Genomic DNA, 20,532 nt, shown 5'->3' with positions numbered 1-20,532 from the left:
TTTTACAGTTAAATGCCATAGATAAAATATAGATGTATTTATCATTACAAATCTTGTGGCTTTAGAATTCTGGAAAGAAGAAGTAACATTTAATTGGGTCCTCATAATAGGAATAAATTGAGAATGTGACAATTAGTTAGTGAACCCAGGCTGTAGGTAGCCAACCTTGATAATTAAATCTGAAATTTAAGCCTTATATGTGCCTTTTCTTTAGACATGCTGCAACATATCCTGAAACTGTGCTTCATTTTGTCAATAATGAAGTGCCAAGACTTCAGTGTTTGCTGTTACAAAATGGATTTGAATACATTTTGATGCATAGCCAAAATCTGAGCATTAAAACAAGTTTAGATAATACTTAGAATAATATTTGATTCAGTTAATGCATATATAACCCACTAGATTTATTACCTTTTAGTCTAATTGAATATACTCTTATGCTCTATTCTCAAAGTTATGAAAAAAATTAATATAGTTATGCATGGTTATATAATCTATCCACTTATATTTCTTTCTATCATAATATCATTTCTCTTGTTGTTTCAGCTGCAAAAACTAAGCTGATTTCCTTAAGTAGAATGGTTAATTAGTTTGAGACTCCCTGATCAGTATATTTATTTTAGCTGCAAACATTTTTTTAAGAAGAAAAAAAGGAAAGAGAAAATCTGACCCTTGAGAGAAGCTATAATTAAAACAGATAACCAGGCAAAGAAAGTAAGGGAAATATCAATTAGACATCAATTTAACAACCAAATATAATTGCTCTGGTTTTTGTTGAAAAATGGTATAGAAAAAAATGGTTGGAAAAAAACTATAGAAAGTTCTAGAAATTCTTTTTAAAAAGGGAAATTCTATTGGACAAGTAAAATATTCTGTTTTATTTGTTCTGAAGTAAAAAATCAAACACTTTTCTGATTTTCAGGTTAATAAAAACAAATAAGCAAATTCAATCTGAATTTTTTGCAAAAGTTTGGGTCTGTGAAATGTCTCAGAAGATACACAAACAATTAAGTTTTAGGAAAATGTGGACTAGTATATTTGTTAGGAAAAGCAAAATAAAATATATTTGGAAAGGAGCACTGAAAAGCACAAACATGACAAAAATTATTATATGCTGGCTACATATTATGTACATGACACAAAATAGTTATTTGACTGAACAACTTTTGACACATAATAAACTACTTCTTAAAAGTTAGAAATACACACTGATATGCAGATATCTGCATCCCTCTCTTGCAGCTAGGGTGCTGATGGGCATCAAAGTTTCAACAAATAATCTTCCAGTACTCCCTTTATACTGGGGTTTAGATGAGGAATTAGAGTAGAAGTTGAGGTTTTATCTTGTTTTGTTTACCTCGCTGGGCGTTGTAGATTCTAAAAAGTTTGGTTTTATCTCATCCTTCCAGAGGAGGAGAAATGGAAGAATTAGTTTCTTTTATTTAATCTTTCTTGGTATCATTTTGGCATAATAAAGAAAATGAAGTGAATAACGAAAATACAAAAAGAAGAAAAAGAAATAATAGAAACAATAAGTTAGTGTTTTATGGCCATTCTCTTTATATCCATTATTTCATTCAATCCTCAAAGTCTCTTGAATCGAGGTTGGGAGTGGGTCAGAGGGTCCTGATTCCATTTTTCTAATAAAAGTAATCGGAGTGCTTGTGGGGCTGCTGAAAGACACACTCAACATTAGTGGAGAGCAGCTTCCCTAATTTCTTGTCATGTTTTTCATTCTTTCCAGCACATCACAGATAAGAAGGAAAGTAGAAAAAAGCAAAGCAGTTACCTAAGGAAAAATGGGTGTAGGGCAGTAACTGAATATGTGCTGGTTATTTTTAAACTATTCTTAGGAACAAGTAGCTATCAAAAAGAAATCAAATTTATAGCCCCCAACTCCCTTCCAGCATTTGCTTTTAAATGGAAAGAGGGAAATCAAGCCAACACAAATAATTTTACCTTTTTCCAAATTTGTACAATTGAGTTCCTACTCCATCTGCAGTTATGTAACTTTCCTTTTGCTTAACATAATAATCTATGTCATTATAGATAGATTGGTAGGTAGGTAGATTATAGAGGTAGAGATATATAATGCAAAATGTTATTCTTCATTTTTGCATACTATTCCCCTGGATAAACACATTATAGTCGTTTAACTATGTAAACATTGTTTTAAAGTGTTTCTCATTGTAAGTAATGCTGTAGTGTTCAAGCTTACAAAATACATGTCTGAGTGCCTCTCTGGTTAATTTCTTAATCTTATTTCCTTAGAGTAGAATTACCACGTCAAAGAATGTGACTACTGTAGAGAATTGTGATGCATATTGCACAAACTACCATTTGAAGGCTTACCAATGTTAACTTTACCAGCAATCAATGTATATATTATTTCAGGGAGTTTCAACGTTACTGGGTTTTATTTGTCATATTTTTGTTTTATGTTTTCTTTAGCTTTGTGGACTATCTGTTCACATCACATGCCAATATTCTATTATAAATCATATCCCACCAATACAGAACTTAGGTTTTAAATTTATTCATCAGGCAAGTTATATCTCCCTTTCTCTCTGTATATAAATATATATAGTTTGTATGTGTGTGTATCTGTATCTTCTACTACATTAACATTTTGAGGTTCTTTTCAGACTACCATTTTCTATGTGAGAAGTCACGATGAGAATCAGTGTGCTGAAAATCACAGCACTGAATGGAGAGTGTAGCTGAGAGGATTGCAGTATGTTGGGAATAGTTGGTCTGGATCTATTATGTATTTCAACTGGTTGGTTAAAAACCCAAATCCACGGCAGAAAACCAATCCCTTAGGAAAATCTTCTGGATAAAAATGCTACCAAACTTAATTGGAAAAGCCTTGGTTTTTGAAACCAATGTTCCAGAAAATTCCAAATTAAATGGACAATTACTCTGGATTGCCTTGGAGATAGCTTCCCAGTTTATGCAAAAGGATTGAAGAAACAACTTGTTATTTAAAGAGAAAGCATCCAGTGTGTGTTTAATACTACACGAATTTGTCATTGACAAACTCAAGAGCACAGCCGTACAATCAAAGGATTTTGAAAAAATAAGGGTTTTGGCTTCTCTTGGTGAAAAGAACACCGAAGGGAGAGGCGATGATGCCGACTTGATAACCAACAACACAGAGGGTTGTTTTGTCTTATATGAATTTGACAAATTTTGTAAATAAGGCAAGAGATATAAGAGATTAAAAAGGGGTTAACTTTAGAAAACAAACTGAGAGAAACAGGATTTATATCCCCTAAAGTAGCCAAGTAGTAATTATGTAAATGCAGTAATGTAAAACTTCATAGAAATACATTATTAATGTTTAGAGGAACAAACTAAAGCAATTGAAAAATAGAGCTTAAATGAAGCATTAAAGAAATAACAAAAATCTCACCAAAATGTAAGGGAAAAGATAAATCAGGCATACATAGGATAAGCATTGTAATAAATCTAATACTGTGAAGCAATTAAAATTTGGAAAGGGGTAAATTTTATGGCATTTAAGAGAGGTGCTGTTCGTGTTCAGTCAGATTGAGTTTGGAGAATTTCATTTAAGGAAGGATCATGGAATAAAGTTTTTTTTTCTTCCATACAATGTAGAGAGATGTTAGTTTATGATTATGAATATGTTAAAACACACACACACAGGCACACAAATTCACATATATATCAAAGAATATACCAAAGCATTTCAAAATATATATACCCAAAGTAAAAGTCAAGGGGAAACAATATTTAAGGAAACAAAAATGCCTGCATATTACCAAGTGAGAATATGGAAGGAGTTTCAGTTTTCAGTTATAAAAGGTGAGAGCAGAAATAACCATAAATTGGCCTTAACAAAATCCTAACTGTATACAAAGTTTCTGTAAGGCTTATGGCAGATGCTGTGCATGTATGTGTGTGTGCACACACACACACAAATTTTTAAATGAACCAAAATTATGAATGTTCATGTATAATTAAGAACACTCAGTGGAATGCAAAGTCAGAGATACCACTTTCTGTTGAGAGAGAAGCTCCATGAGGGCAGAGATTTATGCTGTCTTTCTCACTGCTGAACTTCCAACCCCAAATGAATGAGAATTTGCACCAAGAAGAAAAACTGCCCTAGGATGAGCAAGAGAGGAGTGGATGGGGGCTGGAAAGATGTGAGCTATTATAACTTTGGAGAGGAAGCAAAAGTTTTGAGGGGAGACAAGGCATCCACTGTCAGGGTGCTAATCAAACCTTTGTTGGTATCCCGCTAAAAGAAAAAATGCAGAACATAGTAAAGCTGCTACAGAGAAAAGTTCTCTGGGCCTGATGGTGTTGCTGCTGAATTTTCTGAGACACTGATACTTGAACTCTCTGTTAATCACAGAAAAATGACCCAGGCCCCATGGTAACTTATGTTTAAAAGAGAGAGAGAAAGGTAAGCACTTTGTGACAGACAAAGCTCACTGGGGCCATTTGTTCTTCTCTAAAAGATCTGTTTTTAATTAAGTTGTTTATTTTGTAACTACAAAATCATCAAACGTAGCCCACTTTGCTCTAGTGTTTATGTCATTTCATAACATTATTTTCTTTATATCCAGACATTTTGTTTGGCAATTTCCCAATGCAATGATTTAAATTGCTGCTCAACTACACATCTTTTTCCAAGTTTTACTTGTTAATGGTAACTATAAAACAACAAATGAGTTAATAAAACAGTAACATTGAAGAGTTAGTCTCATAAAGGTGCAAACACTTGTTATTCTCATGTTTTAATTTAAATAGTTTAAATATTTGTATTGTTGGCCTTTCAGAATCATACCTACCTACTTCTTTCCTGGGTGGAAAAAGTAATGGTATTCACATAAAACTATATTAGTATAGTTTTATGAATCAGTCATGATTAAGTTTAATGTAATTCCCATTACCTTCCTGAGCTGTATCGAAATCATCTGAGTGTGGGCCTCAAATCTACACTACCTTATGGTCCTGACAAGACCTAGACTCGCATGATTCAGCAGTTGATTTTGAACGGGAAATCGGTTAGACCATTCAGGAAAACATTCAGTGACATGGGACTTTTTCTGTGTACACAGAGCAGGATGACTTGATCAAAGTACAGGTAAGTCAGTACTCTTGTAAGGCATCTTAGTCCCTGACTCTTTCCTGGGCTATGCTGTTCCCTATAAATTTCTCAGTTTCTTTCTTTGACAGGTAGAGTGCAGTTTGCTCTGTGAACACTTTTCTCATTGATATTTTGTGGAGGCACGTGAGAGAACAGCAGGAGGAGATCAGCTTAAAAGGTGGGTGTGCATAAGAACAGTGTGTTTAATTAAGATGTGTGGGGTGAGGAAGAGATAAACTAACAGCTGATGTAAATAACCTGATAACTCAAAAACTACACCCTCAGCAGGCTGAGAGGATTTATAAAGATTGTCAAAGATTATTATATATCATGTAGTTGGTGGTTTAATATGGGTACTGTTGAATTAAAATATTATGCATTGTGTTTACATGAGAAGAAAATAGGCAAATCTCAGAATTTAAGCAAGAAGTGACATTCTGAGAAACTTTTTTTAGGAAAATTCACCAGAGGTACTTGAGTATATTCTTGTTCTTGATCCATATTACTGGTAAGTGACAAGTTACATTCAAATACTACTTTCATGAAGATATTTCTGTTTATGAGTAGCATTTAAACTATAGGTCATCAAAACTGGCTATATAATAACTCCATTTTTATTTTCTTATTTTTTTAATTTATTTTTTTATTTTGGTATCATTAATCTACAATTACATGAGTGACATTATGTTTACTAGACTCCCCCCATCATCAAGTCCCAGCCACATACCCCATTACAGTCACTGTCCATCATCACAGTAAGATGCTATAGAATCACTACTTGTCTTCTCTGTGTTGTACAGCACTCACTGTGCCCCTCCTACATTATGTCTGCTAACATTATTGCCCCTTTTTTTCCCCTTATCCCTCCCTTCCCACCTATCCTCCCCAGTCCCTTTCCCTTTGGTAACTGTTAGTCCATGCTTGTGTTCTGTGAGTCTGCTGCTGTTTTGTTCCTTCAGATTTTTTTGTTCTTATACTCCACATATGAATGAAATCATTTGATACTTGCCTTTTTCCACCTGGCTTATTTCACTGAGCATAATGCCCTCTAGCTCCATCCATGTTGTTGCAAATTGTAGGATTTGTTTTCTTCTTATGGCTGAATAATATTCCATTGTGTATATGTACCACATCTTCTCTATCAATTTATCTACTGATGGACACTTAGGTTGCTAAAATTTCTCGGCTATTGTAAATAGTGCTGTGATAAATATAGGGGTGCATATGTCTTTTTCAAACTGGGCTGCTACATTCTTAGGGTAAATTCCTAGGAGTGGAATTCCTGGGTCAAATGGTATTTCTATTTTGAGTTTTTTGAGGAAACTCCATACTGCTTTCCACAATGGTTGAACTAATTTACATTCCCACCAGCAGTGCAGGAGGGTCCCCCTTTCTCCACAACCTCACCAACATTTGTTGTTGTTTGTCTTGAGGATGGTGGTCATCCTTACTGGTATGAGGTGATATCTCATTGTGGTTTTAATTTGCATTTCTCTGATGATTAGCGATGTGGAGCATCTTTTCATGTGTCTGTTGGCCATCTGAATTTCTTCTTTTGCACAAATTCTGTGCCCATTTTTAACTAGATTATTTTGTTTCTTGAGGAGCAACAGCTCTTTATATATTTTGGATGTCAACCCTTTATCAGATCTGTCATTTATGAATATATTCTCATATACTGTAGGGTACCTTTTTGTTCTGTTGATGGTGTCCTTTGCTGTACAGAAGCTTTTCAGCTTGATATAATCCTGCTTGTTCATTTTTGCTTTTGTTTCCCTTGCCTGGGGAGATATGTTCATGATGAAGTTGCTCATGTTGATGTCCAAGAGATTTTTGGCCTATATTTTTTTCTAAGAGTTTTATGGTTTCATGACTTACATTCAGGTCTTTGATTCATTTTGAATTTACTTTTGTGTATGGGGTTAGACAATGATCCAATTTCATTCTCTTACATGCAGCTGTCCAGTTTTGCCAACACCAGCAGTAGAAGAGGCTGTCATTTCCCAATTGTATGTCCATGGCTCCTTTATCATATATTAATTGACCATATATGTTTGGCTTAATATCTGGACTCTCTATTCTGTTCCACTGGTCTGTGCATCTGTTCTTGTGCCAGTTCCAAATTGTCTTGATTACTGTGGCTTTGTAGTACAGCTTGAAGTTGGGAAGCAAGATTCCCCCTTCTTTATTCTTCATTCTTGGGATTGCTTTGGCTATTCGGGATCTTTTGTGGTTCCATATGAATTTTAGAGCTATTTGTTCCAGTTCATTGAAGAATGCTGTTGGTAGTTTGATAGGGATTGCATCAAATCTGTATATTGCTTTGGGCAGGATGGCCATTTTAACAATATTATTTCTTCCTAGCCAAGAGCATGGGATGAGTTTCCATTTGTTGGTGTCCTCTTTAATTTCTCTGAAGAGTGTCTTGTAGTTCTCAGGGTACAGGTCTATCACTTGCCTGGTAAGATTTATTCCTAGGTATTTTATTCTTTTCGATACAATTGTAAATGGAATTGTTTTCCTGATTTCTCTTTCTGCTAATTCATTGTTAATGTATAGGAAAGCCACAGATTTCTGTGTGTTAATTTTGTATCCTGCAACTTTGCTGAATTCAGATATTAGATCTAGTAGTTTTGGAGTGTAGTCTTTAGGGTTTTTTAGGTACAATATCATGTCATCTGCAAATAGTGACAGTTTGACTTCTTCTTTACCAATCTGGATTCCCTGTATTTCTTTGTTTTGTCAGATTGCCTTGGCTAGGACCTCCAGTACTATGTTGAATAGAATTGGGCAGAGTGGGCATCCTTGTCTTGTTCTGAATCTTAAGTGAAAAGCTTTCAGCTTCTTGCTGTTAAGTATGATGTTGGCTGTGGGTTTGTCATATATGGCCTTTATTATGTTGAGGTACTTGCCCTCCATACCCATTTTGTTGAGAGTTTTTAACATGAATGGATGTTGAATTTTGTGGAATGCTTTTTCAGCATCTATGGAGATGTGGTTTTTGTCCTCCTTGTTGTTGATGTGGTGGATGATGTTGATGGATTTTTAAATGTTGTACCATCCTTGCATCCCTGGGATGAATCCCACTTGGTCATGGTGTATGATCCTCTTGATATATTTTTGAATTTGGTTTGCTAATATTTGGTTGAGAATTTTTGCATCTACGTTCATCAGGGATATTGGTCTGTAGTTTTCTTTTTTGTGGTGTCTTTGCCTGGCTTTGGTATTAGAGTGATGCTGGCTTCATAGAATGAGTTTGGAAGTTTTCCCTTCTCTTCTATTTTTTGGAAAACTTTAAGGAGAATGGGTATTATGTCTTCTCTATATGTCTGATAAAATTCAGCAGTGACTCCATCTGGCCTGCGGGTTTTGTTCTTGGGTAGTTTTTTGATTACCGCTTCAATTTTGTTGCTGGTAATTGGTCTATTCAGATTTTCTGTTTCTTCCTTGGTCAGTCTTGGAAGGTTGTGTTCTTCTAGGAAGTTGTTCATTTCTTCTAGGTTTCCCAGTTTGTTAGCATATAGATTTTCATAATATTCTCTAATAATTCTTTGTATTTCTGTGGTGTCCTTGGTGATTTTTCCTTTCTCATTTCTGATTCTGTTTGTGTGTGTAGATTCTCTTTTTCTTTTAATTAGTCTGGCTAGGGGTTTATCTATTTTGTGTATTTTCTCAAAGAACCAGCTCTTGGTTTCATTGACTTTTTTCTGTTTTATGCTCAGTTTTATTTATTTCTTTTCTGATCTTTATTATGTCCCTCCTTCTACTGACTTTGGGCCTCATTTGTTCTTCTTCTTTTTCCAGTTTCAATAACTGTGACTTTAGGCTATTCATTTGGGATTGTTCTTTTCTCTTTAAATAGGCCTGGATTGCTATATACTTTTCTCTTAGAACGGCTTTCACTGCGTCCCACAGAAGTTGGGGCTTTGTGGTGCTGTTGTCATTTTTTCCATATATTGTTTAATCTCTGTTTTAATTTGGTCATTGAGCCATTGATTATTTAGGACCATGTTGTTAATCCTCCACATGTTGGTGAGCCTTTTTGTTTTCTTTGTATAATTTATTTCTAGTTTTATACCTTTGTGGTCTGAGAAGTTGGATGGTAGAATTTCAATCTTTTTGAATTCACTGAGACTCTTTTTCTGGCCTAGTGTGTGGTCTATTCTGGAAAATGTTTCATGTGCACTTGAGAAGAATGTGTATCCTGTTGCTTTTGGGTGTAGAGTTATGTAGATGTTGGTTAGGTCCATCTGTTCTACTGTGTTGTTCAGTGCCTCCGCGTCCTCACTTATTTTCTGCCTGGTGGATCTATCCTTTGGAGTGAGTGGTGTGTTGAAGTCTCCTAAAATGAATGCATTGCATTCTATTTCCTCCTTTAGTTCTGTTAGTATTTGTTTCACATACGCTGGTGCTCCCGTATTGGGTGCATACATATTTATAATGGTTATATCCTCTTGTTGGACTGACCACTTTATCATTATGTAATGTCATTTTTTATCTCTTATTACTTTCTTTGTTTTGAAGTCTATTTTGCCTGATACAAGTACTGCAACACCTGCTTTTTTCTCCCTATTGTTTGCATAAAATATCTTTTTCCTACCCTTTACTTTTAGTCTGTGCATGTCTTTGGGTTTGAGGTGAGTCTCTTGTGAGCAGCATATAGATGGGTCTTGCTTTTTTATCCATTCTATTACTCTGTGTATTTTGATCGGTACATACAGTCCATTTACATTTAGGGTGATTATTGAGAGATATGTACTTATTGCCATTGCAGGCTTTGGATTTGTGGTTACTAAAGGTTCAAGGGTAGCTTCTTTACTACCTAACTGTCTAACTTAACTTGCTTATTAAGCTATTGTAAACACAGTGTGATGATACTGTATTTCTCTCCTTTCTTATTCTTCTTCCTCCATTCTTTATATGTTAGCTGTTTAATCTGTACTTTTTTGTGTTTCCTTTGACTGCTTTTGTGAATAGTTGATTTTATTTTTTGCCTTTAGTTAGTATTTGGTTGTTCTGCTTTCTTTGCTGTGATTTTATTTTTTCTCGTGACATCTATTTAGCCTTAGGAGTGCTTTCATCTAGAGCAGTCCCTCTAAAATATCCTGTAGAGGTGGTTTGTGGGAGGCAAATACCCTCAACTTTTGCTTATCTGGGAATTGTTTAATCCCTCCTTCAAATTTAAATGATAATGGTGCTGGACACAGTATTCTTGGTTCAAAGCCCTTCTGTTTCATTGCATTAAATATATCATGCCATTCTCTTCTGCCCTATAAGGTTTCTGTTGAGAAGTCTGATGATAACCTGATGGGTTTTCCTTTGTAGGTAATCTTTTTTCTCTCTCTCTGGCTGCTTTTAATACTGTGTCCTTGTCTTTGATCTTTGCCATTTTAATTATTATATGTCTTGGTGCTGTCCTCCTTGGGTCCCTTGTGTTTGGAAATCTGTGGGCTTCCATGGTCTGAGAGACTATTTCCTCCCCCAGCTTGGGGAAGTTTTCAGGAATTATTTCTTCAAAGGCACTTTCTATCCCTTTTTCTCTTTCTTCTTCTTCTGGTACTCCTATAATGTGAATTTTGTTCCATTTGGATTGGTTACACAGTTCTCTTAATATTCTTTCATTCCTGGAGATCCTTTTATCTCTCTTTGTCTCTGCTTCTCTGTATTCCCATTCTCTGATTTCTGTTCCATTAACAGACTCTTGCACCTCATCCAGTCAGCTCTTAAGTCCTTCCAGAGATTGTTTCATTTCTGTAATCTCCCTCCAGACTTCATCCTTTATCTCTTATATATTTCTCTGCAGGTGCACCAGCATGGTTATGACCTTTATTTTGAATTCTTTTTCAGGAAGATTGGTTATATCTATCTCCCCAGGCCCTCTCTCTGGAGTTGTCTGGGGATCATATACTTCTGCCTTTTCATGGCGATAGAGGTGTTTGTGGGCAGGTGGCGAGTGTGTCAGCTGGAAGAACGAAGTCCTTTCCTGCTTGCTGGTCACCTTGCTGTTCTCTGCTGCCTGTGTCAGTTATCTGCACACTTGGAGCAGGCTCTGGGTTAATCGCCTGAGGTGCCATGAGCAGGGCAGCTCTCGGGTTAGCCCAGAGCCCTGCAGGGAGTGGCAGGTACTCTGGGTGTGTTCTCCTGTGAGAACGGTGCCCCTTCATGCCTTGCTCAGGCTTCCTCTTTCTGTCCCAGGCAGCTATGCACTGGTGGCAGCCTCTGGGTCTGTCCCGGGTACCTGCGTGCTGGGAGGAGACTCTGTAGTTGCTGTGGGTGGGGCTGCTTTCCAGCTGCTCTGCCACTTTGGCGGGTCAGCCAGTTTGCTTGCAGTGCTGGTGGCAGGGGGGGTGGGGGGGATGAACGGTAGGCTGCTTACCACCATGAGGGGCTTCAGGGCTGGGTTACCTCCCAGGGGGTTGGGGCGCCTGAAGTTCCTTAGGATTTCCAGCCTGCTGGGCTGAGTGTGCCAGGACAATTCCATCCATCTGTTAAGCCCTTGTTCCTTAAAGACTTTCAAAAAGCACCCACTTTTCTTTTATCCCATGGGAGCCAGCTATGGGGACCCACCCACAGTCTGTGTCTTGCATTTCACTTTTCCATTTCTCTAATATCCAGTATACCATGCAATGTGTGTCTGTACTCCCAGTGCAGATTACTAGGGCTGGTTATTTAGCAGTCCTGTGCTTCCACTCCCTCCCCACTCTGATTCTTTTCCTCCCACCAGGGTGGGGAGTGTGCTCGGGTCCCTCTGGGTCACGGCTTTGTATTTCATGAGATGCTGAGTTCTTGCAGATGTAGATGTAGCCTAGCTGTTGTACTGTATCTTCTGGTCTCTCTTTTAGGCGTAGTTGTATTTTCAAAAATATATATGGTTCTGGGAGGAGATTTCCACCATCCTACTCATGCTGTCATCTTGAGCCTCTCAATAACTCCATTTATACTATCTTAAAACCATAAAATATCAATTTTCTATTCATTATTCAATATTAAATTATGTTTATTTATTTATTATATTCATAAACTATAGTAGGCAATTTGCAACATGTTTTAAAGTTTTTTTATTTTATGACAATGAGCAATTTTTATGTATTTAAGTAATTTGCATTTCTACGATTGTCTTTTTATATGCACAGGGTATTAGTATGTTTCTTACTAATATATGAGAATTTTCACGCAGATAGCATATTAGACCATTGTTTGATATTGGTCCATATTTGCTTTAATGATTATCCTGATATTTGTTATCTTACTGGTATAAAATACACATCACTGGTAATAGTCCTTTTCATGTTAGGTTTTTACCACCCTACATTAGTCAGTTTCCCTTTTTCCTTCCAGTTTTCCTTTGCTTTTTATATATATTAAATTTATTTCTATCTCTGTTATTAACAGCAAAGTTGATTTTATATTTTTTAAAAACTGCTATTTTTTCCAAGACAATTTATAGAAAAATTAACTCCTTAATCTTAGACTTTTCGATTTTTTTATTTTGGTACAAAAAACAGAAAATTGTTCAATTTATCATTCTTCATGTTTTGAAAAACAATACATCCTGGCACTCTATGAAAGTTGATATGTCATCTGTACTTCTCTTCATATATTATTCTTTTAGCTTTAATGTTAGAAGTGAAATCATACTTTTTATTAACTTATTTCTAGTTAAAATAGGACCACAGCCTACTTCTAAAGTTGTCAATCGCATTGTTAGGTTTAGACCAAGATTATTCACAATATGATGGAAATTAAAATATTAAAAGATAAATACTGAAAAATCCTGCTCCTTTCTGTGCATAAATAGGCTTCTGCACTTCTGATTGTGACAATTTATAGGAGGCTGGATTTACAAAAGGAAGCATGTGAATTAAGAGCAGAAGAAAAGAACAGTGGTGCAAGGAAAATCAGAGTGAGGTAGGGCAGGCGTTTGCAAATCAGAGAGAATTTAGGGAGCAGAAGTGTGAATGAAATGGCAAAATATTTTGAAAAACTTATGCTGTATTGTTTGTTACAATTCATGCCTTGAAAATTTTTCAAAGATTTCAGTAGGCTTTGGAGGGAGTATCTGACATGCCTCTAACTGTGGAGATAATGGAGAAAGCTGTCTAGTTGTATCACCATCACATTTAGCAGTTGAAAGGCTGAATAAAATTCCACCATATCCATATGCTGTTCTCTTATCATTAGACATACAGGATTATTCTCATTGTAAGTAGTAGTGCAATAAACAGTTTTATAAATAAAGTTTTTCTCTTGTTTAGGATTTTCCTCTTAGGACAAATGTTCATATCCAGAACCTAATAGTCAAAAAGAATAATACTTTTCCCAATTCTTGTAGCATCTTTCCAAATGAATCCCCAAATAATTATTACTATTTATAATACCAACAATTCCATATGACCATCAGAACTTTGGTAAAATCTGGAATCAAACAGTAGTGTTATTATTTTACACTTTTATTTGCTCAATGGGTGTTTGTTTTTTAATCTTATGTTTCTTAATTTAAACTTTGGCTTTTAAATATATTTTGCTGTATTTGATACAATTCCTATTTCTTCTTATGGAAACAGTCATTGTTTGTAGTATGAATTTTCAATTTGTTAGTATTTTAATCACTTAATTTTAAATAAAACAGGATAATAATGTTTATAATTCCTACAAATATTTTATCTTAATATTTTCTTTTTATAATTTTAGTTATGCCATTCCCATTAAAACATTGTATTTGTATATAGGTATATCTATTATTCATTTCCCTTGAGTAGTTTTTATTTCAAGTATGTAAAGTTCTATACAATATTCATTTTAGAAAGATAGCATATCTAACTTTATCCTAAAGTAAAGCTGGCACTGTACTTCCTGGTATAAATTATACTTGGGTGTGATTCCACTGAAACATCCATGTCCTTCGGGGCAAAACATTAGGACCATATGCTACCACAAGTTCCTATTGTTGGTTTTGCAAAAACCACACCCAGTGATACCCAGGGAGTTTCTCAGCCCTGTTGAAAGGTTTACTTACCTAGATGGGGAGAAGGAAATGGAGATTATGGTCAACACTTACTGGATAATTAGATGGATATGAGAAAGGGTAGGAAAGGGAATTATAGGCCCTTAAGCAGTGACATGGGAAAATGAAGACAGATGATTTTAAAGTATATCTAGAGATTGTTTTCACAGTGGTCAGTCTGTCCAGAGTGATATGTTTGTCTAATTGTATGGGGTTTTTTGCTGTACCTTTATATTTCTCCCATAGTATATCAAAGGTCCGAATGCAGTTTTACTATTCCTTCTGAGAGAGAATCCCAAGGTACTCAGCCTCAGGACTGCATTCAGCCTCTGCAAATTGTATCTGTGTATTTTAATAATGTTTTGTTTTCTTGGTTTACTTGTTTTTGACACTGCCTATATCTATTTTACATTAGTAGCACATCAGTTCTGACGTGAGTACCTTAATAGTTCTTTTCTGATACCTTGTGATAACTTTTTCACCAGGGCTACACTAAATGGCACTAAGCCATCATTCAAATAATCCAATTGCTTTTTGAAGACTTGATGTTATCAAAATTTCATATGGTAACTGACTTTATGAACTCTCTTATAGGCAATTACAGTCTTTGTTCCAGTTTTCTTTAACTTTTTCTCTGTTTCCAGATAAACCTCCGGCCTGTTTTCAGCCTCATAAATTACCTCATGTTATTTTGTATAAGGAATCTGTATATTTATCAAAATCTTTGGTGAATGCTAATAGAATTTTTCTGGTACTTCCAAGACCACACAAAAAAGACATCTAAATTATTATGATTCTCTCTAAATTAGTCTCCATGCCTAGAAATCATGTCAACCAGGTCATATTCTATAATAATCTTTCTTACTTTTTTCAATTCTTCAAACATAAATCCATGGACAGAAGGAAGTGTAACAATTCACACTGACCAAACTTTAATCAATCCAATCCAAGGGGAGTGATGAATGGATGGTGAAGTTTAATGGTACCCTTTATTCCTCCAGTAAGTGGTAGATGAAATAGTGACAGGCCTTAGAGGTTGAAGCATTGATTTTTTTCCCCCTAATCTGGTGAACTTTCCCATACGCAGAGCTCAAATTTATTCTTCTTAGAGATATTTTCCTACAGATTGATAAACTCTGTTACAAAGAAAAAAGTGATCTCATTAAAACACTGCACACATATGTGGGTACATACACATGCATACAAATTTTTAAAATTTATTTTGATACTGATGTTTCAAGCTACATGTGGGGACACTTTTTGAATCAAAGTGCTCATCTTCTGAACTGTCCCATCCCACCGTGGGAAATGGTTTATTGCTATGCAAACCTTTTCAGTTCACCGATTCTTGGCTCTGTATGTTGCACCCACAGCCAAAGCCTAAAATTCTAATCCTGCCTGTCAATCACTTGCTTGGTGACCTGGGGAAAATCACTGAACATCTCTGTATTACATGGAAAGATACTTCCAGTTTGACAAGTAATGATCCTGCCATTTACTAGTGGACTATCTTACAAGTATCGACTATCTCTGAGCCTTAGTGTCTTCCTAAGTTAAATGTGAATAAGGATACCATTAAATTAAACCAAGATGCCATTAGATTGAGGTGTTCTAATGCTGTGGTCACTTGCACAAGCAAACCGAAACCTAATCCTGTGACTGCTTCAAGGTTATGAAATTGAAATGTATGGATAATCAATCACAAGCAGTCAACTTGGCTTGAAGCTGTAGCCTGTCAATAATTTCCTTACCTTGCTTCTGCCTATTTCCTTTAAGTCCCTCCCCAGCTCCTGTCAGCTGAGCCCTCCCAACCACTTCTGGTATGACATGGCCTGATCCAAATTGATTTTTGCTCATACAAACTCTTAAAATGTTAATATGCTCCAGTTTATCTTTTAACAGTTCCTATCCTGTACATTTGTTAGATAGTATGGCCTGTGAATATAAGAGCCTGACACAAAATAGGTATCTAGTGAGTGGCAACTTCTATAACATACATATAGCATATATCACACACACACACACACACACACTTTACAACATAAAAATATCCCACAAGAAAAGGTGGGTAAGTATACAAGGGCAAAATGTGGTGGCGATGTTTCAGAATAATATCTTAAAATGTTTGAACTTCAAATATATTATTCTTAATCCTATAGACTTCTAACAAAATATAATGATTGTGCATTGTAATTGAGTCTAGTTTTTTGTTTCTGAAATACTTGCTACCTCCCAATTTTAAATTTGGAAGAACAAAACAATTTTAAATTTGGAAGGTAATCTGAAGTCATTTTATTTAAACTGTAATGCAGGGAGCTGACTACTCCTGATCCCCTCTTGATATCACCAAAACAGTGTCACTGTCGATTTTGGTGTTCGGTGGGAGCTGTCTCACATCTGAGAGTCATATTCCTTATTTTATTTAATTCACTTTGCCTGACTCTCATGCTCTAGTCTGTGGTTCTATTGGATGGAAATTGTGGTCAGCACATCAAGCAGCATGGGTATATTTGATTTTTTCCTGCAGTTCTGCCCAACAATAGACAAAAATTATGTGTACTTTATAATGTCAACTGTCACTGCTGGATATATTGAATTGTTTTTATCAATTGCACTGTTGTCTTTGTTTTCATAGCCAATGTTCTTCCTTGGGGAACTGTCATGTATTTAATGTATTTGTCACACATTATATGCTTCAAATTATTAACCAAAACTTTCTATAAGAGTGTACTATGTTTTTAGCTGATACCAAAACAAACCAAAACAAAAAAATAAACCACAGCAATGCTCGTGGTTTTCATTATAAAGTGAGTTTTCTTATGTAAATTTGAAAAATATTTTTAGGTTAATGGTTTAAAGATGATTGTAATAAATATTTATCATGGCAAAACAAACAAAATTAATTCTGGATTTTTAAAATAAATAGTAACACTATACCTTAAAGGCATGAAATGATTCATGTATCATTGCTTAACGTTTTTATTGCATTACTAAAATTTCGTGCCAGCCCATGCACATTGTTTTAAATTTTCTAACATGGAAATACTTACATGAAAGTTTTTTTTTCTTCTTTAATGTCTTGTCATTTTAAGTGTTTACTAGTTCTTTCACATCACATTAACTTTGACAGAATCCCAGTTTTGGTTATTAAAGAGAAAACCTGATCATATATAAAATGTTATGAGATAGAAGCATTTAAATAAAACTACTCTGCTTGGTACAGAGCTACCCAAAGTTCTTTTGTTTAGACTATAATAGTACCAATAATTTAAACAGCAATTTTTATTTAAATAGTACTACTGAAGACATTTGTATTCATTATATACAATCCTAGAAAAATATGAGGGCAGAAATTTTCATCCACAATATAAGGAAGAAAAAAAATGGGGAAAGAATTAGTGACTTTTATCACACTTTTCATAAAATTTACGTTGTGAATGAGTCTTGGGAGCAGAAAAGGGGGAAATTTTTAGCCAGTATTTGAGAAAATTTTAAAGTTCATTCCAATCAACCAAGTTGTCTTTGATTATACTGGAGGTGCTCTGTGTTCAGTATACTAATAGCACTTCATGTTTATTGCATTCGTTCTCAATGCACTGAATTGTATTATTTGCTTTTGTAGGGGAGATGTGACTTAGTTTTACTTAGATTTCAAATAAATGGGGTAGCCATATAATAATTGTGACAGAGTCTTAATAATTATTTGTTGGCTTTTATGTTTATTTAATATAGCCTCATAAATTCACCAAATCTCTCAAATATTTTGTACAAATGGGGAATTTTGCCTTCATTCACGTTGAGAAGTATGATATTAATGATTTTAAAGGTTGCATAGCCAGAATGAGCATTAAATGCCCTCAAATTAACAATGTGGTAGGATTGTTAAGCATAATATTATACAGGATCCTTATACACAATCTGATAAAATTAAAGTAGTTCCCCCTGAAAAATTCACGAATAATTAATTCAGTGTAGAACAACTATTAAATGTCATTTTTCATCTCCCTGCCTAATGTCAATGATTAATAGGCTGATCTTGTCAAAGATGTTATAGTAATTGAAAGGTAAACACATTCAGTTATTATGGGACCCACCTATTTGACCTAATCATTACACGTCTAAGAATTTATCCTGAATAACAGAGAATGTAATGGACATAATTTCAAATATCAAGTAGGGTTCAGCTATCTAAATGCTCTCCCTAGAATTTGGTACATCTCTGTGTTAATTGGTGGGATAAGAGGATAGAATCAAAAAGTTTTATCAAATTTTAAAAGGAGATCATATTGTCCTACCGTATCTAATAATAATCATAGTGGAAATATATTAATCATCATCATCATTTATTGTAATGTCCTGAGGGCTTTACATAAAGAGTCTCATTTGATTGTTACAACACACCAGGAAGTAGAATGAATGATCCTTACTTTAATGATGAAGACAAAGTGAGGCTGAGAAAAATTAAGAAACTTTCTTGAAGTGTAACATTAAACAGAGGTGGTGCTGAGATTATATCCAGGTCTGCCTGACTCCAGTGCCCATATTCTTAGCATACTGCACTACAATGATATCGTGGGCAAACTTCTTTGCAAACCTGAGTATATAGTCTTTGGCAAGACAACTGATGATGGTAAGCATAGCATTTGTATGTATACATAGCATATGTCTACATTAAGGTAAGGAAAAGCATTTTTAATGGAGTTTATCATGAATGAAGAGATAGTCCCTTCCTAGATTAGGGAATGATTTTCCTCACCCCTCACCCCTTTCAATTCTATAACAGCCTAATGGCCAAATGTCATTGTGATTCCAGGTTAAATTAGTGTCTTATTCTTTTTATAAGTGGAAAAAATAAAATATTTTAAAACAAACCCTTTTATTAGTAAGTGGTGAAAATATATATAATAAAGGTTGAGCTTTTAATCGTTTTGTACCCTAAAGCTGATGCAAGGAGGTCAGCATTACTGGCCACAATTTCCACACACAATTTCCACATGTAGTGACATCAGTGGACCGAGAGGCATAAGAGCCAGAATCGTTTTCAGCGTCTGTTGCATGCTGTATGATACTGCACATGCCACACAACTCTTCAGGCTTCATCAACTGCAAACATAAAGAATGGTGGCATTGTTTTTGTCTCTTTCATTTCAGTCTGAGCTAATTTCACTCAATTGTATGCTCCTTGTTGACAAAGCCTGATGAAATGTATTCTCAGGGTGTTACTTCACTTTTATTCTATGTGTGCATGTCTAATTTATCATTTAATGCAGCCGTAGATTTGCAAGGAATTTAGTTTTTGCTGTTTCCTGTGTTGAAGATAAGCTTACATTAAATGTGTATCATTTTTCCTCTTAAATTATCTTAATTTCCTTTTCAACTATAATAATATGCATGCAGAGGCACTTTGCATATTTAGCCTGATAAGTGCTTCTGGAATTAATACTGGCTGCCCTTCACATTTTTTTCTCTGTCAAGGGATCAGCTGATTATGTAATGTGACTTATTAAATAATTAAAGGTTTTAATATGATTTCCTAGATGAATTGGGAAATAATCTGTATTAACAATATTTACAGTAAAAAAATTATAAAACTACCAAAATACTCACTTAAATCTATACTAAGTTTGATCCATGAACTAGAGAAACCATTCCATCAATGTCAAGATAAAGTACTATGCTATTTTACTTCAGAGTGTCAAAACAGTTCAACAGTTATGAATAACAATGTATAACAGAAAATATTGTGTACTTTTTTTCCAAGAGCAGAAAGAATCTCATGGGTTTCAAGACACAGCAATGTGTGCAGCAATCCTTTAAAGGCTAAACATTAATTTGATAGAAAACAGTCGGATCTGAAAGCCTCTCTTCTTTCTCTTATTTGTAAGCTATGACCTGTGGTTGATAAGCTAGCACAGTTTTAAAACCTATATATGCATAAGGGTATGATTTCTTGAATGTTTTTATCTGTTACATTCAGTTATATAATAAACACTGATGACTAATCTTTTCACAGTATAATGTTAGACACAGTAGGGCATGCCCTATAGTATATACGAAAAAGCTAATGATCACTGAATTAAGAAACTAATGATTTTTAATATTATAAAGGGAAAGGGGTAAAGGAAGTTGAAAAAATACTGTTGACTGATAAATGACAAGAATGTGTTGACTTTTCTGTATGTAGATATATGGTTTTTTAGCTTTTGAAAGCTAATCATTATCCACTGGTTTTAGAAAACAAACTCAGAAGTAAACAAGACAGATTTCCTACTTACTTAGCACTTATTAAGGACCTCTTGTCAAATCTTGTGCAGGCATTCACTTGACTAAAGTTATCAACAGCTTTTGCATATATACATGTCAAAATTCATCAAGCTGTACACTAAGATTTGTGCTTTTTACTGTA

Source organism: Manis pentadactyla, chromosome 8 (assembly GCF_030020395.1).
Source record: "Manis pentadactyla isolate mManPen7 chromosome 8, mManPen7.hap1, whole genome shotgun sequence".
Classification (NCBI taxonomy): domain Eukaryota; kingdom Metazoa; phylum Chordata; class Mammalia; order Pholidota; family Manidae; genus Manis; species Manis pentadactyla.
Note: the sequence above shows the minus strand (reverse complement) of the source record.